The 27,488-nt window shown below is 39.2% G+C and overlaps 1 protein-coding gene and 1 long non-coding RNA gene across 2 annotated transcripts in view; one reads left to right on the top strand and one right to left on the bottom strand.

Moving 5' to 3' along the window:
* The window catches only part of SELE (selectin E), a 64,542-nt gene that overhangs the window by 9,558 nt on the left and 27,496 nt on the right, over positions 1-27,488 (top strand). The gene's annotated exons all lie outside the window — the stretch shown is intronic.
* On the bottom strand, positions 3,032-10,538 carry LOC133069128 (uncharacterized). Its single transcript, XR_009695783.1, has 3 exons — positions 10,442-10,538; positions 7,019-7,155; positions 3,032-3,078 (listed from the first exon to the last, which is right to left on the bottom strand). It is a non-coding gene; the product is annotated as an uncharacterized LOC133069128 (long non-coding RNA).

Genomic DNA, 27,488 nt, shown 5'->3' with positions numbered 1-27,488 from the left:
GGGAGAAGTGATTCCGGTGACTTCTAACAAACTCAGGTGTGGCTGCTACTAGACTATGGATGGTACCATAGGAAGCAAGGGGCTTCCTGGTGGCTCAGATGGTAAAGGATCTGCCTGCAATGCAGGAAGCCAGAGTTCGATCCCGGGGTCAGGAAGATCCCCAGGAGAAGGGAATGGCCACCCACTCCAGTATTCTTGCCTGGAGAATTCCAAGGACAGAGGAGCCTGGTGGGCTACAGTCCATGGAGTCACAAAGAGTTGGACACAACTGAACGACTAGCACTTTCACCTTCACAGGAAGCAAAACTCCAAATAATGACACCACATAATCTCAGTCAGATGTGAAACTGACTCCTGGTGACTGGTGAAAGCTTCTGAATTCAATGCTTTTGCTGTTAAAATTTGACATCAATTAAATTTGTTCGAAATCTCATTTTACCAATCTAAACTGTAAGTTCTATGGGCACTTTACAAATTGGCTTTCTTTTAAAATGAGTCAATACAGCACTTTAGTTTTAAATTGTGTTGTGGAGAAAAAATCTTTTAGAGAGTGGGTTCAGTTTTTTATAAACCTACACCTAAGATTCAAGGAAAGTGTCACCCTTTCTATCTGTTAAGCTGTAATAGACCTCTGAGCATAAACCCTTGATTTTACTTATCACACATATAAGGATCAATCTGTGAAGTGTGTTAATTTCTTGTGAGGCAGTGACTGTGATAGGTTTGAAGTGAATTAGGTTGCCTTCTTACTTTAGCCTGGCTGATGGACAGATTAGTACGTCCATAAAATTCTCAGGGAAAGCAATAGAAATTTTACAGGCTGAATATTTCTTGGGGGTATCTCCACACCAGAGTGTTATGACTTTCTGCTGTTTCTTAATCAAATGACCGAGATCTCTCTAATGGCCTCCCTATAGTAAAATATGGGGCATTTGTTCTATTTATACCCATTGAGCTATAAGTTTCAAACGTAATATTGTACATTAGAGTTTCATATAAATGTGTGATTAGTCTTTTTTTAAAACCACTGTTCTTGATTCATTTTTCATTTTGTTGCCATATTTGGCTAAAACAAACTTTCCTCGTGCTGCCACTGCCATTATTTAGTTAATTCCTTCCTTTGTTTTTTCTCTCTCTCTAATCAAGGATTTGCCCCTTTTGCCAAATGCTAATTTGACCAATACTAATCCATTCAAATCATAACACCAGATTATAATGATAGTTTTCATAGCACACCAGTTTCATTTTTTTCTCATTACCATCTTTAATAGCTTCCCATTTTCAAAGACTGTGGTCTCCAAAGTGGGCATAAAAGATCCTCATTGTAATAAGAAAGGAAGAAAATATTAGACCATACATTTGCATTAGATTTTTAAAAATCTACAGCATAACAAAGAAATTAATTCTTGATTTATTTCCCATGGCATAAGACACACCAAAAGTTCAGCCTAATCTCCTAGTACTCTGCCATCATAATTGTCTCTGCCTTTATTTACATTACCTCAGAACCACTAGAGCCTCATGTATAGAAAAGAGGACCAGAATGTCTTGGGGTTACCACGGGAGACTTTCCAGGGGAAATTTTGAGAAGAACTTACTTTGGTATCTTTGATTATTCCAAGAGTAGCCTCCCCCTACTCTGGAGAAATGCCTGAGTGCTTGAGAAATGGGTCAATGTTTTATTTTATCACTTCTTTACTCAAAAACTTTCAGTAACTCTATTATCTCAAGAGTGAAGTTCAAATCTCTTAGTCTGCATTCAAGACTCTCCTTATTTAGCCAAACTACCATTTCATTCTGTCTCTGGAACACTGCTATAACTATTCCTCCTAAAGCAATCTTTCATTATCAAAGGTTACTTACCCCATTATGGATTTACCAGGTGGTGCTAGTGGTAAACCTGCCTGCCAGTGCAGGAGACATAAGAGACACAGGTTCGATCCTGGATTGGGAAGATCCCCTAGAGAAGGAAATGGCAAACCACTCCAGTATTCTTGCCTTGAGAATCTCCTCCTTCTCTTGGATAACCTCACGGACAGAGGAACCTGATGGGCTACACACAGTCCATGGAGTCTCACAGAGTTGGACACAACTGAAGTGACTTAACACACACCCCATTATGACCACCTGGGTTTCCTTCTCTTTCTTTCTTTTTAAATTTTATTTCTTCTATCAGTTTTTTAGCTGTATAATTTTTATATTTTGGCTGTGCCATGCAGCATGTGGTATCTTAGTTCCTTGACCAGGGATTGAACCCATGCCTCCCACAATGGAAACACAGGGTCTTAATCACTGGACTGCAGGAAAAGTCCCCCTCTTCTGTCAGTTTTATTGAGATATAATTAACATACCACACAGTGTAAGTTTAAGGTATACAGACTTCAAGTCAAGCATAATGACTTGACTCACATACATTGTGAATGATTACTACAAGTTTGGTTAACATCCATCATCTCATATAAAAATGGGAAAAAAGGAAAGAAAAAGTATATTTTTTTTTTCCCCTTGTGGTAAGAACCTTCAGGATTTGCTCTCTTGGCAACTTTTAAATATCCTGTAGAGCAGTGTTAACTATGCCATCATGTTGTACATTCCATCCTGCATACTTTTTTGTTTTCCACGTATAAAATGGATGTTTGTAACTTTTGACCACCTTCATCTAATTATCCAACTCCCCCTGCCCAAACTCTTGCCTCTGGTAACCACAAATCTGATCTTTTTTTCTATGAGATTTTTTTTTTTAAAGATTCCACATATAAATGAGATCATACAGCATTTGTCTCTGCCTCATTTATTTTATTCAGCATAAAGCCTTCATAGTTTATCTATGTTGTCTCAAATAGCAGGATTTCATTTCTTTTCCACAGCTGTGTAGTATTCCCGTGTGTGTGTATGTGTATACCACATTTTCTTTATCCATTCATTGTTGATGGACACCTAGGTTATCCCTCTCTTTGGGATCTCTTTGAAAATACAATTACATTAGAACAATAATACTTCCATGTAAATTATTTTATCAAATCACTTTCTTCTTTTTCTGTAAAGCTAAGATTCAGAGAACACAATACGTCTGGGTGCCTGTGGAAGGAGAAAACACACATTAAAAAAAGGGAAAGAGGAACTCCAAAGATTCATTTTCATTGCATGACAATTTCCCCAGTAGTTGCTCTGAGAAAGGGAACTCATTTGCAAATGAAAAACTCTTATTTTCAGTTCAAATTTTTTCCTTTCAGTTATCCCCATGGCATATAAATATGTCCATTGTAAGTTTCCTGCATGTATGTAATTCCCCAGAGGCTAGTCAACCCGTGGTAAGTTTATGGATTTGACAGTTTCAGAAACAATTTTAGGAAAAGTAAGATACAGCAAGCCAAGAGGTTGGGGCAAACAGCTAACACCCTTTGTCTGAACATGTTAGTCACTGAGGACTACTGCCTGATTGCTATGGAAAGTGTCTTAAAGCAAATCTTGTTTGAGAATTGTCTTTCCATTGTTTAGACTAGTCAAGTATATCAACGATTTTCTTGTTACTGACAGTTTTGGAAACAGTTTGTACTAAGGACCCCTGGGAACCGTGGGGCTATCCAAATGGGGCTTTCAGCTTTTTATCCTGAACAGGAAGCAACTTTGCAAGATACTAACTACAATCAATGAAACACCAAAACTTTTCCACCAGAAACATGTTAGTATCAATTATCACTTTTTGAAATTCTAAGCAAATAATTGCATCTAATTTTCTACGGAGGGCTTTCCTGGTGGCTCAGTGGTAAAGAATCCGCCTGCCAATGAAGGAGACCCAGGTTCAATACCTGAGTTAGGAAGATTACTTGAAGAAGGAAATGGCAACCCAGTCCAGTGTTCTTGCCTGGGAAATCCTATGGGCAGAGGATCCTGGTGGGATATAGTCCGGGGGTCACAGAAGAGTTGGACATGACTTAGCAACTAAACAAAAACAACAACAACAACAACAATTTTCTAGGGAACCTTCATGAGCTGAGTTTCATGTTTCACTGGCATCAAAGTTAGAACAAAAATCGAAAGCCTCCTATCTCCATTGTTGCTTTGTTTCTGTTGCAAGTGTCCTCTTGGCAAGTCATAAGTCATCCATCCATCTATCCACCTATCCAGGCATTCAGCCAGTAAGAATTAACACACTTAGGAGTATAGGTGTATGCTAAGTAGGATGTGTTCACTCAGTTGTGTCTGACTCAGTGACCCGATGGACTGTAGCCTGTCAGCTCCTCTATGCATGGGATTCTCCAAGCAAGAATACTGGAGAGGGTAGCCATTCCCTTCTCCAGGGGATCTTCCCAACCCAGGGATCAAACCCGGGTCTCCTGCATTGCAAGTGAATTCCTTAACATCTGAGCCACCAAGAAAATGCAGGATAGAAGTATAAAAAGAATAATAAAATACTATTCCTGGGGAAATAGATGGGAAGACAGTGGAAACAGTGTCAAACTTTATTTTTTGGGGGCTCCAAAATCACTGCAGACGGTGATTGCAGCCATGAAATTAAAAGACGCTTATTCCTTGGAAGGAAAGTTATGACCAACCTAGATAGCATATTAAAAAGCAGAGACATTACTTTGCCAACAAAGGTCCATCTGGTTAAGGCTATGGTTTCTCTGGTGGTCATGTATGGATGTGAGAGTTGGACTGTGAAGAAAGCTGAGTGCCGAAAAATTGATGCTTTTGAACTATGGTGTTGGAGAAACCTCTTGAGAGTCCCTTGGACTGCAAGAAGATCCAACCAGTCCATCCTGAAGGAGATAAGTCTTGGGTGTTCATTGGAAGGACTGATGCTGAAGCTGAAACTCCAATACTTTGGCCACCTCATGTGAAGAGTTGACTCATTGGAAAAGACCCTGATGCTGAGAGAGATTGGGGGCAGGAGGAGAAGGGGATGACAGAGGATGAGATGGCTGGATGGCATCACCGACTCGATGGGCATGAGTTTGAGTAAACTCCAGGAGTTTGTGATGGACAGGGAGGCCTGGCGTGCTGCGATTCATGGGGTCGCAAAGAGTCGGACACGACTGAGTGACTGAACTGAACTGAACTGATTCCTGGTCTCAAACTGTTAACATTTACCATGGAAAGACAAGCCATGCTAAGACTCCATCTACTCTTCCTTTTTAAGAAAAAATGTCTCCAAAATATTATTTCTACTCACATGTTACATTGCCTCATGTTCCACTATTTCCTCAAGCTCTTCTAATTGAGCTTCTGTCTCACCACTCTACAGGCCTCCCAGGTGACATTAGTGGTAAAGAGCCCACCTGCCAATGCAGGAGACATAAAAGATGTGGGTTCGATCCCTGGGTTAGGAATGATACTCTGGAAGAGAACATGGCAACCCGCTCCAGTATTTTTGCCTGGAGAAGTCACATGGACAGTGGAGCCTGGTGGGCCATGGTCCATAGGGTCTCAACAAGAGTTGGACATGACTGAAGTGACTTAGCATGCATGCACTCATCACTCTACACCAATAGCTCATTACTCCATATTTCCAAATCCAGTGGTGGTGGTCACTTTTCTGTCCTTACATTACTCAACAGCTTAGGGGTTGACGACAGCCTTGTTAAAATCCTTTCTTCTCCTGCCTTCTATGATGCTACGCTTTCCCAATTTTCTGCTCCACTCCATTGCCTGCTCAGTCTCAATCTCCTTTGCCAGTTCCTATTCCTCTGATAACCATCTAAATGCATCCCAGAGCCCCAGGCCTTCATCACTTCTTTACCTTCATCTATTCAGAGTAAGTGTCTCATCTACTCTTGACTTTAAATGCCTTGCATACACCAGTGACCCTCAGGTTACTTTCTTTGTCCCTTACCTTTTATCTAAACTCAGCTGTGGGCAACCACCTGCTTGCTTAAAATCTCCACTTGAATATTTAAAGGCTTTCAATATTAATGTAGCATAACAAAGCTTGTGATCCTTATTCTCTTTCCCAACTTCCTTATCTCAATTCATAGCTCCCATTCATTCAGTTTCTCAGGCATAAACCTAGGAATCATTATCAATTTCTTCCTTTTCCCTACTCCTATTAATGATTTATAAACCAGTCGTATTATCTTTACCTCTAAAATAAGTCTTAAACATGTTCCATTTTCATTTATTTCCACTACTATAATCTGAAAAATAGACCCTAATTTATTTTATACCTGCCTCTACATAATTAATTCTCCATAATTATCCTTTAAAATATAAATCAAATATCCCATCCATTCTAGCTTAAAAAGTCTAATGGTTTCAGATGCCCTTGGAATAAAATTAATTTTCTTATCATGACCTATAAGGGACTTTTTATAATTCTAGCCTCAGCATATACCACTTTTCCCCTCCTAATTCACTACACTAAAGGCACACTGACTTTTTTGTTCCTTGAGCAGAGACCAAGCTAGCTCCCACCTCAGGGTATTTACCCTTACTATTCACTCTAAACATCTGTCCCACATCTTTGCACATTCTTGACATCATTTGGGTCTCAGTTCAAATGTGGTTCCCTTCTCAGAGAGACTATCCAAAGTGAAGTACCTTTCCTTCCCTTACTTTCTCATCGGCCATAGCCTTGTTTTGTATTTTCCACAATAGAAACCATTGTCTGAAATCACCTTGTTCAATTTTATGTTTCCTTATTTATTGTCTTCCTCTCCCTCTCTGGAATGTCAGCAATCTGGAACTTTATTCATCCTATTCATTGTTATATCCTCAATGTTTAGAAGGATGCCTGCACTTAAAAGGCTCTCAATCAATATTTGTTGAACAACTGGCTGAAAGACTCTTCAGCTGCTCCCTAGTGCATTTAGGATAAGGTTCAGCAACTCCACAGGGCTTACAAGTGAGTCCCTGCTTCCTTATTTAGCCTTATTCACTGCTCAGATGCTCTGAACTCTCCTTAGCTTTGGTCAGGTACTGTCACTACCCAACACTTCTGGACTTTCACATTTGTTATTCTTTCTTTGGATTCTCTCCCCGTTCTGTATTCATCTTTGCCTGACTCATGTCTACCTACCTTTTAACTCTTAGCTTGGGGTTCAGTTCCTCTGTGTTGGTGGTTGATAGATAATCTTCCCAAACAGCTTCCTATTCAGACCAGAAAGTTTGAAGTCCTCATTTAGAAAGTTCAGAGGTCTCCTTGTCTTCTTGGAACTGTGGATGTTTCCACAAAAGGCAATAACAAGAAAAATGTTGGGAGTTCTGACTGAGACAATGGTGTGACAATTCTTAATGAAGGCTTGTTTTAAATAGTCTATTACCATAGCATTCAGAAAGCAGTTGTAGTGACTAATATAGTAATAAAATTTTGACGGTTAGGTTAAGCAAGGTGTTTCCTATGCAAACTGATGACTTTTAATTCTTTACCCCTCTGCCCTTGCGCCCCTTTGCTTTTCACTGCATGTTTTCTAAGGAATGGGCGTTTTCGGGAATTGGGCTTTAATTATCAAGTTTCATGAGTACATTTCTAAGTCAAAGTTAGACTTGTGATTAATTTAAACTAGGAAACATCCTTGAACTTAAATATGGGAATTTTCCATTTGTAAGAAAACATGTTTTCAGGGCAGACAGCTGAGGAAAAAAAACACAATCAAATATCATCATATATACAGGTTCACTATAATCTCACAAGTGTCTTTCTACAAATCCCAGGTTGGATTGTTACCCTTGCTCTGTTCACTAAAGCTTCTCCTATCATAAAACTTGGTGGTGGTTTAGTTGCTAAGTCGTGTCCGACTCCTGTGACCCCATGGACTGTAGCCCACCAGGTTGTCAGTCCATGGGACTCTCCAGGCAAAAATACTGGAGAGGGCTGCCATTTTCTTCTCCAGGGGATCTTCCCAACCCAAGGATCAAACCCACATCTGTTACATCTACCTACACTGCCAGGTGGGTTCTTTACCACTAGCTCCACCTGGGAAGCCCATCATAAGATCAGCTGTGAGTAAATATGAATTAAAGAGTCAAAAGGATGGGACATACCTATGTCTGATCCATGTTGATATACAGCAGAAACCAACACAGTATTGTAAAGCAATTATCCTCCAATTAAAAATAAATTTAAAAAAATAGTCCAAAGAATATCCTGCAGTTCAGAATAGGTAATGCCTTTCTCATCTATTTCCACATTAAATTCAAAACTTGGATAGGCTCGTTTTAACTCTTAGTGAAGACAGAAAATAAAAGAGGATTACTGGTATGTAAGGGAAGATAATGAACTCACATTTTAACATGCTAAGTTTCAGGATGGAAGATATCCAAGGCAATTTGCCCAATAAGCAGTTGGAATCAAAGGTCTGGAGCTTAAGAGAGAAGCATAGCCTAAAGGCGGGAGGATTGTAAAATGGTATAGACACTCTGGAAAATAGTTTGGCAGTTTCTTAAACTAAACATGTGCTTACCATACAACCCAGGAATTAAAGTCCTAAGCATTTATCCCAGGGTTGGGGGGATACATGTTTACATAAGAACCTGTAATTGAATATTTTTAGAAGCTTTATTCATTAAAAACTGGAAGCAATCCAATGTCCTTTAATGAGTAAGGTTAAGCACATTTGGTATATCCACCCAATATACACCATGGACTATTTACTCAGCCATTAAAAAAAAGAATGAAATTTTGCCATTTGCAACAACATGGATGGACTTGGAGGGTATTACACTTAGTGAAACAAGTCAGATAAAGACAAATGTTTAGCAACTAAACCACCACCAAGTTTTATGATAGGAGAAGCTTTAGTGAACGGAGCAAGGGTAACAATCCAACCTGGGATTTGTAGACACTGAAAGCCACCTTGGATTCCTCTTTCTCATCTATTTCCACATTAAATCCAAAACTTGGATAGGCCCACTTTAACTCTTGTCTTTCGAACAGAGAAGACAGATCATTATGCTCTACCAATAATTATAATTATCTAAAGCATTCACATAATGATGTTCTAGCTTGGGGTACTTCCTTGCCAAATTAAGCACAAGTATTTTAGTCAGTAGGTATATTAATGCTTATGGTATGGAGAAGTGAAATAGACCCACTGGTCACGTATAAGTAGGTCTAAATTGCCAAGTGAACTTAAAACCCTCTGCATAGTAGCAGACTGGAAAACACAGATTTATTTTGGGAAGAACTCTAGACTTCTATCTGGGTCAAAACTGCAAATAAATTCTACTATGTTTATGAAACAAGTATTTTAGCAGTGTGAAGACTGTCAAACAATCATACGTGGCCCAGTCTGCTGACTTAGATCCACTGTTAGTTATAATAATGTGTGGTGGTGGTTTAGTTGCTAAGTTGTGTCTGACTCTTGTGACCCCGTGGACTGTAGCCTGCCAGGCTCCTCCATCCATGGGATTCTCCAGGCAAGACTACTGGAGTGGGTTGTCATTTCCTTCTCCAGGGGATCTTCCTGACCCAGGAATCGAATCTGGGTCTTCTGCATTGCAGACAGATTCTTTACCAACTGAGCTACAAGGGAAGCCCATAATAATATGTAAAAGTCACCAAGGAAATTAGCTAATATTAATAATAATTGTGCCTTGATGGCTCAGGAACTAAATATTTACATTTAAAATTTTTGAAAGAAATTTTCAAGTTGTTTGTGAAATGAGCTAGGGCACACTTGTTTCTGGTCAATACTCTGACAATTCGACAGAATTTGAGTCATACCTCACTGCTGTTACTAACTATTCTTACCTAGTTAGGTCAACTGCATGACCCCAGGCTCCAAACTATGTCTTCTTTGTCTAAGGAACAAATTATCCTTAGATCAAATTCTCAGAGACATGACTTAACACTCATCAAATTGACGTTCTGAAATAAAAGCCCTGTCAGTGCTGAGAAGTAAAATAAAGAAATGTACAATGAAGAGTCAGGTGCCAGTCCACTTAGTGGAGATTACTGTCCACTTCTTGGAGATGACCCTTTCCGTGTCTTCTTGGGGTGGGAGATGAGGATCAGAGTTAGCAATACCAACTGTGACCAGAACACACGTACCACAGTTATGGTTGTTGAAGAGTGTCCTATGTTACCCTCTTCCTGTCTTCTTTTCCAGTTGGGTAGCCAATTCCACTTCTGGTGGAAAAGCCATCATCTCTTTTGCATTTAGCATAAATGTCTATTAAGAAACTGCTTATATTGAAAGTAACTGGTAATATCGTTGTCCCCAGAGACTGTGTAGTGTGACTGCTTGGCATAATAGTAGGTGAGGAAGCCAAACCAGCTTTGTAACAATGGGGAATATGTTCAGGAAATTCCCCATTTAAGCTCATTTCCAACCAGTTTTGTTCAATGAGTCCTATGGGACATTGGAGTCCTTGGACGCCAGAGCCATTATTACTGTTATAACCAGGTCCCATCACATTACTGGGCCGTCACCAACAGCTGCAAAGGGAAAACATTCATAAGACTGCAGCTTTAGAAATGAGAAAGTGGCCAGGCTCCTACCTCTTGTCTTCTTGCTTGGAGCACAACTCATTTCCAATCCATCTTCTCTTCCCAGCTACTCAGCATCCAGGTTTGACTTTCCTGTGGATACACTGGACATACAGTGAGCCTAAGAAAGTGAAGCTGGAGAACTACACACAACAGTTTGCTGCAGAATCAGTTAATCTTCTGAGAAGTGTGTTTGGCATAGGCCCAGACACCTGGAAAATTTTCAGGGAAGAGCTCACTCACTCTTGCTTAAGTCTTTCTGTGTTAGCTTTCCATTGAAGCAGTAATCAATGATCACAAATGTATTATCTTATAGTCTTGTAGGTCAGAAGTCTGACAGGTCTCTCCTGGCTAAAATCAGGGTGTCACAGGGTTGCATTCCTTTCTGAAGGTTCCAGGGGAAGATCCACTTCCCTGCTCATTTGAGCTGTTGATAGAATTCAGCTCCTTGTTCTTTAGAACTAAGGTTCCTGATTTCTTGCTTGCCATCAATTCAGGGCTTTCCCCAGTTTCTCAAGGCTATTCACTTTCCTAGGTTTGTGGCTCCCTTCCTCCATCTTCAAAGCCAGCAAAAGTGGGTAAACTCATTCTCCCACTTTGACTCTCTTCTCTTTTCCCCTCTATCTCATCCTTTTATTACTTAGCCAGGACATGTTTTCTGCCTTTAAGGTCTCATGTGATTAGACTGGGCCCACATAGGTAATCCAAAATAATCTCACAATCTCAAGGTTCATACCCTTCATTACATCAGGAAATTCTCTCTTGCCATTTCATGCAACAGACAAATTCCAAGAATTTGAGTTTGAGCATTTGGGGAAGTCCACTACTGTGCCTATTAAATTATCTAAAGGTAAGAACTCAGTCATTCATTTATTTATTTTTCAGCAAACACTTATTTAGTACCTTTTATATACCAGATGATTTACAAGGCATTGGATGTTCTGGCCTTTTTCATTTGTGAACTGTGAGAGGTGATAAAGAATTTGTGTGTTGAGCAAATTTACCTGCTGAATTTTCTCTTGTGCCACATATCGTCCACAAGAAGAAGAGGCCTGGGAGGGAACTGATGACATAGGAGACTCTCCAACAACCATAACTGTGGTACATGGTTATCGATCTCTAACTCCTATGCTGATTCAACTCACTTTTCACAGATCAGGGGCTGGGTGTCAGATGAGGAATTAATGATGTATATGGACTACTGTAGGAGTTATCTTTAATTCAGAAAGAATCAATTCATGTAGCAGTACAAAAGGACATATGATATGAGCTATGGTGTGACACTAGCATCCGTAAATACAAGTTTTTCTCTACAAGAGCTTATGATTTAATTCAGGAGATATGACACTTCAAATAGTTTGATAATAATGCAGAGCAATATTTCATTTAAATGAAGCAAAAGTCATGCTTCACTTACAGGGAGCCTAAGAATGACACAACCAATGCAAGTCTGAGATGTAGGAAAACTTCCTTTCTTTCTTGTATACATCATCAGGGGGGTGGCGCTGGTAGTGGGAGAAGAGGATCAGAATTAGTAATATCAGCTGTGACCAGAACATCTCATTAATTGATAGACTACAAATAAAAGATAGCATTGCTATTATATATTCTTTCTCTGTTATCTGTTATCTTCCTTGAACAAGGAAAAACTAGGGAAAATTACATAAAATATAATACTCAAACAGTGACAAAACCAAATGCGGGTGAGGACATGGAGTAACAGGAACTTTCATTCATTGCTGATGGAAATACAAAACTATGCAGCTATTTTGAAAGGCAGTTTGGCAGTTCCTTACAGAAGTAAATATACCCTTACCATATGATCCAACAATCTTGCTTGCTGGTATTTATTCAAATGAATTGAAAACTTATGTCCACATAAAAACCTGCACACAGATGTTTATAGCAGCTTTATTCACATTTGTCAAAACCTGAAAATGATCAACGTGTCCTTCGGTAGGTGAATGGATAAACAAACTATGGTATACTCGTAAGTAGACAGTATCAAAAAGAAATGCACTATCAAACCATGAAAATATATGAAAAAACTTGAATGTATATTACTAAGCGAAAGAAGCCATCTTTCAAGATTATGTATTATATGATTCCAACTACATGACATTCTAGAAAAGGTTAAATTATGGAGACAATAAAAAGATTAGTGGTTGCCACAGGTTTGGAGACACAGAGGCTCTTTAGGGCAGTGAAACTATTCTGTATAATACCACAGTGGTAGATACATGTCATTAGAAATTCATCCGAACCCATAGAATGTATGACACCAACAGTGGACCCTAAGGTATATTACGAACTTTGGGTGACAATGATGTGTCACTGTAGGTTCATCAATTGTAAAAAATGTACCCCAGAGTGATGAGGCCTATGAATGATGGGGGTAGGTTGTGCATGGGAAGGGGTAAGGAGTTATATGGAAGCTCTGTAGATTCAGCTCAGTTTTCCTATGAGCCTAAAAACACTCTGAAAATAAAGCCTATTTTTAAAAATGCCATTACTACTATTTTCTGAGCACCTATTTTGTGTCAGACACCAGGCCAATCTATGTAAGCTAGCTCTTGTCCTAAAATAGATGCTATTAACTTTTTTTGGGGGGGTTCCAAAGTCACTGCAGATGGTGATTGCAGCCATGAAATTAAAAGACGCTTACTCGTTGGAAGGAAAGTTATGATCAACATAGACAGCATATTAAAAAGCAGAGACATCACTTTGTCAGCAAAAGTCTGTCTAGTCAAGGCTATGGTTTTTCCAGTAGTCATGTATAGATGTGAGAGTTGAACTATAAAGAAAGCTGAGTGCCGAAGAATTGATGCTTTTGAACCGTGGTGTTGGAGAAGACTCTTGAGAGTTCCTTGGACTGCAAGGAGATCCAACCAGTCCATCCCAAAGGAGATCAGTCCTGAGTGTTCATTGGAAGGACTGATGTTGAAGCTGAAGCTCCAATACTTGGTCACCTGATGAGAAGAGCTGACTCATTTGAAAAGACCTTGACACTGGGAAAGACTGAGGGCAGGAGGAGAAGGGGACGACAGAGGATGAGATGGTTGGATGGCATCACCAACTCAATGAACATGAGTTTGGGTAGGCTCCGGGAGTTGTTGATGGACAGGGAGGCCTGGCGTGCTGCAGTCCATGGGGTCACAAAGAGTCGGACACGACTGAGCAACTGAACTGAACTGAACTTTGTCCTACAAATTAGAAAACTATTACTTGTCCAGAATTATGAGTTTGTCAAGGTCATTCAGTTAATAAGTGAGAACCTGAGATGCTAACCTTTATTCCCTGGCTGAAAAGACCAAGTACTTTTTTTTATTATACTATACTGTCTTCAGGAACCTGGCTGCCAATGCAGAAGACTTATATAAGAGATGTCTTCCAGTTCAATCCCTGGGTTGGGCAACCCGCTCCAGTATTCTTGCCTGGAGAATCCCATGGACAGAGGAGCCTGGCAGGCTACAGTCCATGTCGTTGCAAAGAGTCAGACATGACTGAAGCAACTTAGCATGCACACACACATGCATACTGTCTTCTCTAATAAACAAAAATACATATTCCTTTTTATAAACACAAAGTGAAGGGAATTATATTTGACAATATGGAGGACACTTTGATAACAATCACTGAATCTTCAAGCAGAAAGATACCTGACTAAGAAACTAGGAAATAAAAAGTTTAAGGCTAAGAAAAACAGAAACTAAGAAGGTACACAGGAAGTAGCTATAAGTCCTTTCCAAAGAAGAGCACTATTTAAAGGCCAGTTATATCTAGAGGATTCAAACTTCCAATTATGGAGAAGTAGTCCTTTCAAATGTGGAGAAGGCAATGGAAACCCACTCCAGTACTCTTGCCTGGAAAATCCAATGGATGGAGGAGCCTGGTAGGCTGCAGTCCATAGGTCTCTACGAGTTGGACATGACTGAGCGACTTCACTTTCACTTTTCACTTTCATGCATTGGAGAAGGAAATGGCAACCCACTCCAGTGTTCTTGCCTGCAGAATCCCAGGGACGGTGGAGCCTGATGGGGTCACACAGAGTCAGACACGACTGAGGTGACTTAGTAGCAGCACCAGCAGTCCTTTCAAATCAACGCTTCAAGAGAAAATACCCATAAATTCTGGACTCTGGAGAGCAACCCAAAGCAGGTAGACACTGGGGTGGGGAGGGGGCTCATCTATACTTGGAGGAAGGGAATAACACTGAGATAAAAAATGTTTCCATTTTTGTCAACTTTTTGCCTCAAACAAGGCTAAAACTTAGATTGGAAATCTAAAATCTTACTGACCTGAAGAATTGGAAGGCAAAGTTTAGGGAAACCATAACAACTAGAAGGAAAAATTCTAAAAAAGGAGAAATCCAGAGAAATGGAGTCCCAAATTCTGTATATAACGTCCCCAAATCTCTAGCTACTCATGAACTACTGTGTGAATGGCAGATGTCAAGCACATGACTAGGGTTCAAAGAATTGAACAAAGATTTCTGCTGCTGCCCATTATGAAGCAGTGAGTTTGGAGTGTGAGTTCGATTGAATTGCCTGCCTGATAGAAAAAATTATTCCATACTCTTCAGGGAATCCAGCTGAACTTGCTTTTCACAATGAACAGTTCAAAATGTTCAGGTAGCATCAAAATATTATTGTACATACAAATACACCAGAATATACAATCCACACTTTTTCAAAAAAGGCAATGTAATAGAGACTGATTCCAAAATAACTCAGGTGTTGGAAACTGAGACAAAGATTTTAGGTTAACTATTATAATTATTCTCAATACTGTAGAGGAAAATATGGTCCTAATTAATGAACAAATAGGAAATCTCAGCAGAGAAATGGAAACTGTTAAAAAAAACGCCGCGGGAGGAAAAAGCCGCCTCTAAGGATCGGTGGTAAAGGCCTTTATTGAGCGGTCGCTCACGGGCAGAATGCCCGGGGGCGGGTGGGCGAGGAGACAAAGGGAGTCTGCGAGGTATGAGGGGTGGGGAGGGGTTTTATAGCCAGGGCCCGCGTCCAAGCCAGGTGTTTTCATATAAGGAAGAAAGCGCGGGCTACAGCGAGGTTAGTGTCCGAGGGCTCTGTGTTGGTACATGATTGGACCAGGCTGCAGGGGGTCGGTCCCCGGAAGTTAGCCAGCCTCCGGAATTTGCCTTGCGGCACTTTTTCTGGGGCATGCCCCGACCTTTCAGAAACTACAAGAAAGTATGGGTATTCTAGAACTAAAAAACATCGTGTCTAAAATTTTTTAATTCACTGACTGGACTTAACAGTAGATTGGAGATGACCAAACAGAATGAATGAACTTGAAGTCAGCTAAATAAGAATTACACAGTCTGAAGAACAGAAAGATTGCATACAACAGAGAAAAACAGAAGAAAGAAAAAGAAAAAAGCCTCAGCAACTTGTGATACTGATAATATGGTTGGGTAAGATAATACAAAGGGGCTTACCTGGTGGTTCAGTGGTAAAGAATCCACCTGCCAATGCAGGAGACTCAGACTTGATCTCTGGGTTGGGAAGATCCCCTAGAGGAAATGGAAACCCATTCCAGTATTCTTGCCTGGGAAATCTCATGAACAGAGGAGCCTTGAGGGCTACAGTCCAAGGGGTTGCAAAAGAGTAGGACATGCTTAGCAACTAAACAACAACAACAACAAAGACAATACAAAGATATTTTCTTACTGACCATAACCCACATTTCCTACATTCTAAATAACTGCTATCTTCATATACTAAACCAGCTTTCAGGATGATGTCAATACTTGGCTCATTCTATGAGGTCTGCTATTCTCATTTTCAGCAGTGCTATTAGTTAACTCACCCAGCTGTTATTGAGCCTTTTTTTTTTCTTGTATCAGCCACTGTGCTAACTGTTGTAGAAAGTAGATGAAATAGATATTATACTTGAGAGGGCATGAAATGAGTGCAACACTAGAGATTCAGGCAAAGGGCTGTTGTGTTACTGTGAAGAGATGTTCACTAGAGAAATTTTTTCAGCAACTGTCCACCTTCTTTTATTGGAGAGATCAGGAGAAGGAGTTGACCCCACAGTGTTTCAGTCCCTCCCTCTCTTCTCTTTGGCATTTGCTTGTCCATTGAGAATTTGTGTCCTAGTGATATATGGTATAAGGCATTGCCCCTGCTGTACAAACCTTGTGTTGGCCATGTGAGGTCAGAGACTTAAGTGGCTAAGTCCAATTCTGTGAGCAACATTAAGAAGTCAGTTGCTGAAGACCTAAGCCATGTTCACCAAAAATGTATGCCTACATTAACATTTTTAGTGGTGGTATAGTATTTTGGTGACCTATATGTACTACAGTTTAGGTTGTTTCTGATTTTTTTTTTCTTTTTGTTGTTATTACTGCAACAAACAACTTTTTATACGTTTATCTACATGAATATTTCTGAAGAAAGAAATAGAATTGCTGGGTCAATTGGTAAAAGTCTGATAACTATTGACAGTTTCCTCCAGAATACATTGTAACAATTTTTACAGCCACCAATTTGTCACAACCTCTTATCTTTTTATTTAGACCATCCATTTGTCCTCACATGAATTTGTAGGAGCTTCATTTGACTGCCCCATTCATCCACATCCTAGTACTCTTTATAGCCATTAATCTTTGGCCACTAATCTCTCTTACAGGAATTGCTGTTGGGACATTCTGTAAAAGATGCAAGACTTGCTGAAAAAAATGTGCAGTCCTCTCTCTCTTCTATAATATCTCCCTGATTTCTATAGAGACAGCACAAATATAGCAATTTTTTCAAAATATTGTTTGAATATGTGGATGTCAAATACTCAATAAGATTTATTTTTAACCATGCAAAACTTGCCATTTCGTGAGGGCTTGGTGGTGATGAATGGGGATGAAAAAGTAGGAAGGAAGTAACTTTTTAAGGATAAGGCTTTTTAATTCCGTCTTTTGAACTTGGAATATGCCAGTGGAATTACACCAAACATTTTTGTTATCATATCTCAGAATAGTTTACCAACATAAAGATAATAGTGACTTAACTATGTTTAGGTTAGAGGCCTTGCAAAACACTTGCAATACAAGTGGGGTGTACATTAATATCCCTGTTTTACAAATGAAGAAATGGAGGTTCAGAGAATACAAGTATCTTGCCCAGGGTCACTTTCTACGTGGCCAAACAAGGACTTAAACTAAGACCCACATCCTAGCTTGAGCTGACGAGAAAGACTAAAGGCAGATTAAACAGCACAGTGAATAGCTAAGAGTAAACTTGTTTTCATTTTCTTTACTTTCATTCTGTTACTAGTCCAAGTTCCCTCTGCTTGCCACATGACAGGCCAATGAATCCAAGAGACAAGGTGTTGAGGCAAGGCGTTGAGATAACTTCATTTGGAAAGCCAGCTGACTGAGCCGATGGCAGACTAATGTCTCAAAATAACCATTGTGTTGGGGCCTGGATGCCAGGTTCCTTTATAAAACAGAGAGAGGGAGGATCTTAGGAAGTAAAGGCCATTATCTTGCAAATATCTCCTGGAATGGCCAACCTCAGGGAAGGAATGTGTTAATCTTTTCATTCTAGCAGCCATTCACAGATGGGCAGGGTCAGATTATCTCCCTGTGAGCTGAACAAAGGAAATTATATAGATTCCTGTTGAGGTTTGACAGAAAGCAACAAAATTCTGTAGAGCAATAATCCTTCAATTAAAAAATAAATAAATTTTTTAAAAAAGGCAGACGGGCAGGGTTCCCTGAGGCAGGCTATTATGTATGATTATGTTAACAACCACCTCATGCGAACTATAAGCATTGAGGAGCTGGGGGGGAAATGAAAAACACAAGAAGTAGTCATCCACCATATCAACCACCCCTTATTGTAAATGAGAAAGTCGGATGTGGCCTGATAGCTGCCTTTGCGCTTTCTCACATCCCGCTCACTCCCACACCCAGTTCCTCAGTGCTTACCACTTACAGTGGGGGGTAAATGATGGCTGCTAGATAGCGGCATTGTTCTTCCTGGGCTTGGAAATTTACGTTTAGGAGGCTGGAATCCCGATGAAGACTGTGACATCCTTGTTTACCGCTATGGCAGGAAATAGTCCATTTCACAGTACCATCTTAATCTTATTTGCACATGTTTTTCTAGAAGTTGTGATTGGCCTATAAGCAAATTTTATGTTCACTCTTAAAATTTAGCGTCAGAACCATCATCCTTATTACCACAGTCTTCATAATGAGTGTTTTATTGGTTGCAGAGTAAATGATTTCCCCAGTGGGCATTTAGATTGTTCCCAGTATTTGGTCGTCCAAATCGAATTATGTTTTGTGCTAAGTGTTTTGTTGCTACTAAATTATTTCCTTAGAAAAAATTCTCAAGAGCCATGTTATTGAATAAACGGGTATAAACATTTTTTATAGCCCTTCCCACATGGTGCCACATTATTAGGCAAAGGGCTCTATGAATCTAAGTGACACCCATAAGTAAGTGCAGAGTTAGCTATTTTCAAAGGAAACCATCCTGTTTCCCAGTCCTGGTAATTTGATGAGTTAGAAACTTTGAAAGACTCTCCACATTAAAACAACCAAGATACTGAATAAAATGTAAAAGCCTTTTAAATGAATTACTGAACTGACAAGAAAATACAGAATCTGAGATCCTCAAAATGGATTAAAACCAACAACCCTGGAAAGTAAGTAATAAAGCTCTCCTTTACCTTAGGTACTGCTCAACACAGAAGAGTATCACACTGATAATTTGTATTTTTCCTAAGCATGATATCATATAAAGAGACATATGATTCAATTTGATGCATTATTGGTGACATTAAGTTTGATCACTAGATTTAAGGCGGTATCTGTCAGACTTCCCCCATGTAAAGGCACCTCTCCCCATGAATAAGTTATCTTTAGGGTGTTACCTTAAAACTGTATAAATACCTCATTCTCTTTGCCCAATAGTACCTTTACCCAGTAGTAATACATCTGTTACAGGAAGGGGAACCCCTTCCAGGGCCCGAAACTGGGCTCTTGTCTAATACTTGGAAATGAATTGTCCGAGGAGACACATGTGCTGACAAAGCAAGAGATTTTATTGGAAAGGGCACCCGGGCAGAGAGCAGTAGGGTAAGGGAACCCAGGAGAACTGCTCTGTCACATGGTTTGCAGTCTCTGGGTTTATGGTGATGGGATTAGTTACTGGGTTGTCTTTAGACAATCATTCTGACTCAGAGTCCTTCCTGGTGGTGCATGCCTTGTTCAGCCAAGATGGATGCCAGGGAGAAGGATTCTGGGAGGTGTTCGGGCATGTGGTGTCTCCTTTTGACCTTTCCCGAACTCTTTTGGTTGGTGGAGGCTTATTAGTTCCCTGTTCCTTACCAGGACCTCCTGTAGTAAAACAACTCATGCAAATAGTTACTATGGTGCCTGGCCAGGGTGGGTGGTTTCAATCAGTGTGCTTCCCCTAACACATCCATTCATAACACTTGCCTGAAAGAAGGTGATTTTTTTTCTCTATAATTTAAGTGCTGTCAAATTCAAACTGCTTGAGCCAATTTGTACTCCTACCAGCGAGACAGGAGTTTCTAATGTTCCATATATGCACCAAACTTGCTAAGGTTGGATTTACCAAGTTTTAGCATTTTAATGAATATAGGATTGTATTTCCTATAAGCTGACAGATTTAGATGCTTGTTTTAGATTCAGGTTCATTTATTTAGTCAAAGATGCTTCATACATGATACTATATACTTCCTATTGTATCATATCAAGAGGAATGTAATGTAAGGTTGTCAATCAATAGGTAAAAAGATAGTTAACCTGATGTATTAATAGATATAATAATAAGATTCCTTATCAAAAACAAAACCAAAAAACAAAACACCCTGGTATGTAGTATAGTCTATTTTTATAAAAATTTCATATATGTATTCAAATACTTAAAAATAATACTTACCTGAATTGACTATTGCAATCATTGCTTGCAAAACAATTTTTCTCCAGTTCTGTCACTTCCTCTTTATTTATTATTTGATACTCTTCTGTAAACAAGAGCTTCCCCTTTTTCACCTTCTGTGGGCTCGTAGATTCTTTTTTAACCAAAGTGTTATAATTCATTATTCTCAATATTCTTTTCATGTTCAAATTACTCCATATTTGGTCAGTGAGGATTATATCAAGCTGCCTCATATATCCTCTGGTACATTCCCATAAGTTTTTGAGCACTTGCTTATTTCTGGCCCAGCAAGAAATGCCAAGATTACATCATGCTTTTTATCTGCTACAGACCTGGGGTCAGTCATTTCCCCCAAGAAAATGACTATTTTTTAGTGAAGAATCTCCCGCATTGCAGGCAGACGCTTTAACCTCTTATCCACCAGGGAAACCCAATGAGATATTAGATTCTACCAATAGATGTGTTTATTTCTACTAGGATTGCTAGTGAATCTAGGCCCTGCCACACAGAGCTAGGAGATATATTTTATTTAGTAATGAGCTTATACAGATATGTCACCATATAAGGATTGTTGAGTCCATATTATAATATCCCTTTATTGATAATTTTAGTTCCCAGTGACATCAATATATTTATTCATTTACTCAGTCCTATAATACATGAAAATAATTTCAAGGTTAGTATGTCAATTTCATTACCAATAAAATCCTACAAGCTAAAGTTCAAGGTATTTTTGCAATTCTTTTTCTCCTTATAATGTTTCTGGTGACCATGCACAGGGAGAGCATTATGCTCCACTGATACTTGGACTGGCTCTTTTTTTTCTTCTCTGAGTTTATGTTATCAATTCTAGTAGGATCAATTATTTCCTGTTTGCATTCAATTTTAGGGATTTTTTTTTTTTTTTTTTGCTACTCAAATTAGTTTATTTTTGTTTTTGAATGTATAAACATGAATGTGGCTCAAAAGTCATAACCATATATAGTTGTATACCCAAAGATGCTTCATTCTCTTCTATCTACCCTTTCCCCACTGACACCAGGAGTTAATCAATTTCATTAATTTCTGATTTACCCTTTTTGTGCTTATTATTACAAAGTAAGCAGATGCATACATATTTACTTAATTTCCCTTTTTTATATTAAAGGTAGAATACTCAAGTATTTAAGAAAGGAAAATCAGGGTAAATATGCATCTATCTGTTTATTGTAAAATAAGTGCCTTGATTTTTTAAAAACTAACAAAGTAATTGAATAGCACTCCGCTGTATAGATAGTCCATAGTTTGTTTAATGTCTCTTATTTTGTCCACTCTGATTGTTCCCAATAATTTTTTATTAAAATTAGAGCATAATGAACATTCTTGTGCATATATATTTTTATATTGTTGCAGTGCATATTCACCCCAAATTCCTAGAAATTGGGTTGCTTGATCAAAGAATAAATTCATGTGTAGTTTTGCTGTGCCTGCATGCTCAGTCGCTTCAGTTGTGTCTGACTCTTTGTGACCCTATGGATGGTAGCCCACCAAGCTCCTCTGTCCATGGGATTTTCCAGGCAAGAATACTGGAGTGGGTTGCCATGTCCTCTTCCATGGGATCTTCCTAACCCAGGGATCAGACAAGCATCTCCTACATTGCAGGCAGATTCTTTTATTGCTGAGTCACTGGGGAAGCCCCATATTGTTAAATTCCATTTTGTAAGTGGGTTACTGTTTCTCATCCACACGAGCAATATATAGAAGTGAATGCTTCCCTTCAGCCTCACCAAGAGAGTATATGCTGTAAAGGTTGTGAAGATACTACCGTTTAAATGGTTTGGCCTCATATGGTCTCTATTCTCTTTCTTCCTCCCATCTCTCATCGTCTTTATACTAATTTATTTTGCTTGTCAGGACTTTTTTTGGTTCTGTCAAGTCTCCAGAAACAGCGCAGACTAGGAATATATCATATCTGCTTTGGAGTTTTTACATTTACAACATTAACAGTAAAGTTGCTTATTTGTAACCAGTCTGTTCTAGGACAGGAAGGTTCTGCTTCATAATCTTAGAACATCTAAACAAGCCAAACCACTCCTAGAAATGGTGAACTATGAAAAATTCACACCATATCATGCTGAACTTCACAAAAGCAAAGCCAAATTTCTTTTAGGATTAATCACTCGGCAAAACAGATATTGGTATAATTTATTCCTACCTTGAACTTTAACATGATTATGTGCAATAAAGAAACTGAATGTCCAAGACAGCACCAAAGATTGTAAGGCAGACATAAAAGATGATAGGAAAACAGCTTACATTTCTGCTTAGATAGGTAGGAGGCTAGGAGAACTTTATTCTTGCACAAAATGTTTTCCTTACTTTTAGCAACAGGACTATTTTCTTTTCTTTCTTTCCTTTTTTTTTTTTTTGTATGTGTGAGAAATAATTGAATGGTTACAGTCTTAAGGTATTATAAGTTTTAAAAATTATATATTTATTTATTTTTGGCTGCACTGGGTCTTCATTGCTGCACGTGGGCTTTCTCTAGTTGTGGTGTATGGGCTATGCTATTTGTAAAATGGGAATTCTTTCCATATTGTAATTCTGTGGTTTTTAAGTAAAAATAGATGACATAGGGACTTCCCTGGTGATCCAGTGGCTAAGACTCTGCACTCCCAATGCAGGGGAATAGGGTTCCCTCCCTGGTCAGGGAGCTAGATCCCACATGCTGCAACTAAGACCTGGTACAGACAAATACATGAATAAATACTTAAAAAAATTTTTTTAATAGATGGCATAACATGAATCAAGCACTTGGCATAATCACTCAATAAATACTACTGTGTAAAATACTGTTAGAAATGCTAATTTTATTTATTTTTATTTTTAAAATTTTATTTATTTTTTAATTGAAGGGTAATTGTTTTACTGAATTTTGTTGTTTTCTATCAAACATCAGCATGAATCAGCCATGGGTGTACATATGTCCCCTCCCTCTTGAACCTCCCTCCTATTTCCCTCTCCATCCCACCCCACTAGGTTGATACAGAGCCCCTGTTTGAGTTCCCTGAGACATACAGCAAATTCCCATTGGCTATCTATTTTACACACGGTAATGTAAATTCCTGTGTTACTCTCTCCATACATCTCACCCTCTGCTCCCTCCCTGTGTACATAAGTCTGTTCTCTATGTCTGTTTCTCCATTGCTGCTTTGCAAATGAATTCATCGGTACCGTCTTTCTAGATTCCATATATGTGTTAGTAAATGATATTTATCTTTCTCTTTCTCACTTACTTCACTCTGTATAATAGGCCCTAGGTTCATCCACCTCATTAGAACTGACTCAAATGTGTTCCTTTTTATGGCTAAGTAATATGCCATTATGTGTATATACCACAACTTCTTTATCCATTCATCTGTCGATGGACATCTAGGTTGCTTCCAGCGCTGTTGTAAATAGTGCTGCAATGAACACTGTGGTCTGTGTGTCTTTTTCAATTTTGGTTTCCTCAGGGTATTTGCCTAGGAGTGGGTTTTCTGGGTCATATGGAGGTTTTATTCCTATTTTTTTAAGGAGTCTCCATACCATCTTCCATAGTGGCTGTATCAATTTACATTCCCACCAATAGTGCAAAAGTGTTCCCTTTTCTCCACAACCTTTCCAGCATTTATTGTTTGTAGACTTTTTGACGATGGCCATTCTGACTGGTGTGAGGTGATATCTCATTGTAGTTTTGATTTGCATAGAAATGCTAATTTTAGACTTAGCTATTAAGAGATAATCAGTCAAGGCTAGCTATGTCAGATGGCAACTAAGAATTTACTTCATCTTTAGAATAGGAATAAACAATTCTTGAAAGTGAAGTGAAAGTCACTCAGTCATGTCTGACTCTTTGCGACCCCATGGATTATACAGTCCATGGAATTCTCCAGGCCAGAATACTGGAGTGGGTAGCCTTTCCCTTCTCCAGGGGATCCTCCCAACCCAGAGATCAAACCCAGGTCTCCCACATTGCAGGCAGATTCTTTACCAGCTGAGCCACAAGGGAAGCCCAAGAATACTGGAGTGGGTAGCCTATCCCTTCTCCAGCGGATCTTCCAGACCCAGGGATCAAACCAGGGTCTCCTCCATTGCAGGTGGATTCTCTACCAACTGAGCTATCAGGAATTCCCTGATACAATTCTTAGCAAAGTGTCAATCCTCAATTGGAGTCTATCAGCCTGGGCAGGTGGGAAATTTCTGGTCTAGCGTCAGAAACCCTTTCCTTGAGAAATAGATTCTGGATTGAGTGAAGGAAAATAAACAGAAATACTGCCCATAAAGCAAATCACCAAAACAAACAAACAGTTCTGGCTGTTGCCACAGACTGGCTGTGACCTTGACCTAGATATTAAATCTCTCTGAGCTTCAGGTTCATCATCTATAAAGCCATATGGTATCATGTTTCACCTTTGGGAAAACTTGATTTGTGTTTGTCTTGACCTTCCTTGGCAGTTATTGCTGTAGGAAGGTATTAATAGCTTTATCTCATATAAACATAACTTCCAAGTGCTAATGTAGAGGACTAAACATGTATCTGGTATTTAAGTAATCTGAGCCAGTTGTGTTAATGACTGTTTTGCATTACTGTAAACATGTGAAAATGTAATTAATTAATGTCAAGTGTGTTCTACATGACTTCTTTTTAAAAAAAAAAAATTTAATTATTTATTTATTTGACTGCACTGGGTCTTAATTGCAGCATGTAGTATCTAGTTCGGAGAAGGCAATGGCACCCCACTCCAGTACTCTTGCCTGGAAAATCCCATGGACAGAGGAGCCTGGTAGGCTGCAGTTCATGGGGTCGCTAAGAGTCGGACATGACTGAGCGACTTCACTTTGACTTTTCACTTTCATGCGCTGGAGAAGGAAATGGCAACCCACTCCAGTGTTCTTGCCTGGAGAATCCCAGGGACGGGGGAGCCTGGTGGGCTGCCGTCTATGGGGTCGCACAGAGTCGGACACGACTGAAGCGACTTAGCAGCAGCAGCAGTATCTAGTTACCTGACCAGGGATCGAACCCAGACCCCCTGCACTGGGAACATGAAGTCTTAGCCACTGGACCACCAGGTAAGTCCCCATAGCTTCTTAATTTCTATATTTCATCTCTTACTTTTCTTCAAGGGTTTCCTTTCAGTAAGCAACTTTCCATATTCTTAATGTATTCCTTACTGGTAGGATTCCTACCAACTGATTCCAAAAGTATCAGGTTGAATGGAAAATCATTCAACGTTTCTGGGCTGGGGATCACAAACTGAAATGCCTCCTGTGTCATATATGATGGAGGTCTGGTGTATCTATGACAACAGAGTTTCCTTATATATTCTTCATTTGCTGATATTTAAGTTGACAACTTCTCTTCCCAATAAAAATTCACTTCACTTACACCTGCTGCTTTTGGAGTACTGGTATTCACTTCACCATGTAACAGAAGTAACCTGTTGATGTCAAAATACAAGTATTGCTTTTGGCAAATAGAAGTGCGTGTCATTTTTTAATACACTAGAAAGGGGAAATAAGCTTAAGTACACAAGTCTGAGTCTAAAACTTTAGTACTTTTCCATGTAGATTTGTGCATGTGAGAGGGCATTCTGTATGTCTAGTGATTATTGTTTAGAGAGTTGGACCACTATTTTGTGTTGCTAATCATTGACTGTAGATCTAAAAGAGTTTTGTGAAAATGTTATGCCTTATATGACAGCAGAGTAGCAAAGATAAAATTATATTTTAAAAACAAAAAATTATCTGTTAGACAAAGAAAATACAAAAAATATATACTTTTGCTTCAATTTTCTGAATATGACTCATTTCTGATACTCCAGACAACTGCCCTTATTTGGGTCTTTTTAGTGGGGATAATGGTCCACTCATATCTGAGAAAATGTTTCATTTTCCCCGAGTCAGACAAGACTTTCTTAATTAAGGAAAACATTCTACTTTTTAGAATCATAAAAATGCTCCCATGCCAATTACCTTTAGCCAGACTGACTGGAGGTATCTTTCCAGGAAATAAAACTGAACTTCTTAAAAATGTATTGTTCATCTCTTCCTCTCTTCCTATCTATTAGAAGCTGAGATGAAGCCTTGCCGGCTTCATGAAACTGCCCTCTGTATTCCTGTAACAATCTCTAGAAAATGACCTCTGGGTTTTCAAATGCTGTTTTCTCTCCAAAATCAACATTGTTGAACAACAAAAGGAACTTCTAACCATCAAAGGCCAAGAAAGCCAACACCCAGAAAGCAAGGAAATTCCACTTTGAAAGTCAACCCTTAATCTTCTTTCATAGTTTCTTTCCTGAACAATACATGCAAACTCCTCATTGTCAGCTTTATCATTTCATAACCATGGATGCTCTGCCCCACATAAGCACTAACTTTTCATCCTATAACCCTGGCCATTTAGATGAAAGGAATGAGGTTGATTACCCTGACTCCTATGTCTTACACAGATGTCTATTGTATGTAGACAAGACACACAGAGGCAATGCCAGGATGGTTGACTCAGGTGGGGTTTCCAGATCAGGACTCTTTTTCCTAGATGTCCAAAAATTGGTTTCTTAAAAAAAAAAGAGGTTTCCCACTTTTATGCTAGCACTCCTATAATTAATTGGATAAATTGGATTAATAATTAGTTGGATTAAGATATTTCAAAGATGGTTTCAGGGAATTCCCTAGTGGTCCAGTGGTTAAGACTGCCCACTCTTACTGCCAAGGACCTGTGTTCAATTCCTGGTCAAGGAACTAAGATCCCCATAAGCCCAAAGGTGTGGCAAAAAATAAATAAAGAGGGTTTGCAGATGTTGTAGATCAGAGTCATTCTTTATTGAGCAATCTTCCTTATGCCTTTAAATATAAAAAACATTTTATCTATGCATCTAATGCTGTGCTGTGCTGCACTTAGTCATATAGTCAAGTCTCTTTGTGATCCCCATGGACTGTAGCCCACCAGCCTCTCTGTCCATGAGGATTCTCCAGGCAAGAATACTGGAGTGGGTTTCCATGCCCTCCTCCAGGGGATCTTCCCAACCCAGGGATCAAACCCAGGTCTCCCACACTGCAGGCAGATTCTTTACCATCTGAGCCACCAGGGAAGCCCAAGAATA

The sequence above is a fragment of the Dama dama genome, chromosome 14 (genome assembly GCF_033118175.1).
Source record: "Dama dama isolate Ldn47 chromosome 14, ASM3311817v1, whole genome shotgun sequence".
NCBI lineage: Eukaryota > Metazoa > Chordata > Mammalia > Artiodactyla > Cervidae > Dama > Dama dama.
Note: the sequence above shows the minus strand (reverse complement) of the source record. Positions and strands in the feature narration are given on the sequence as shown.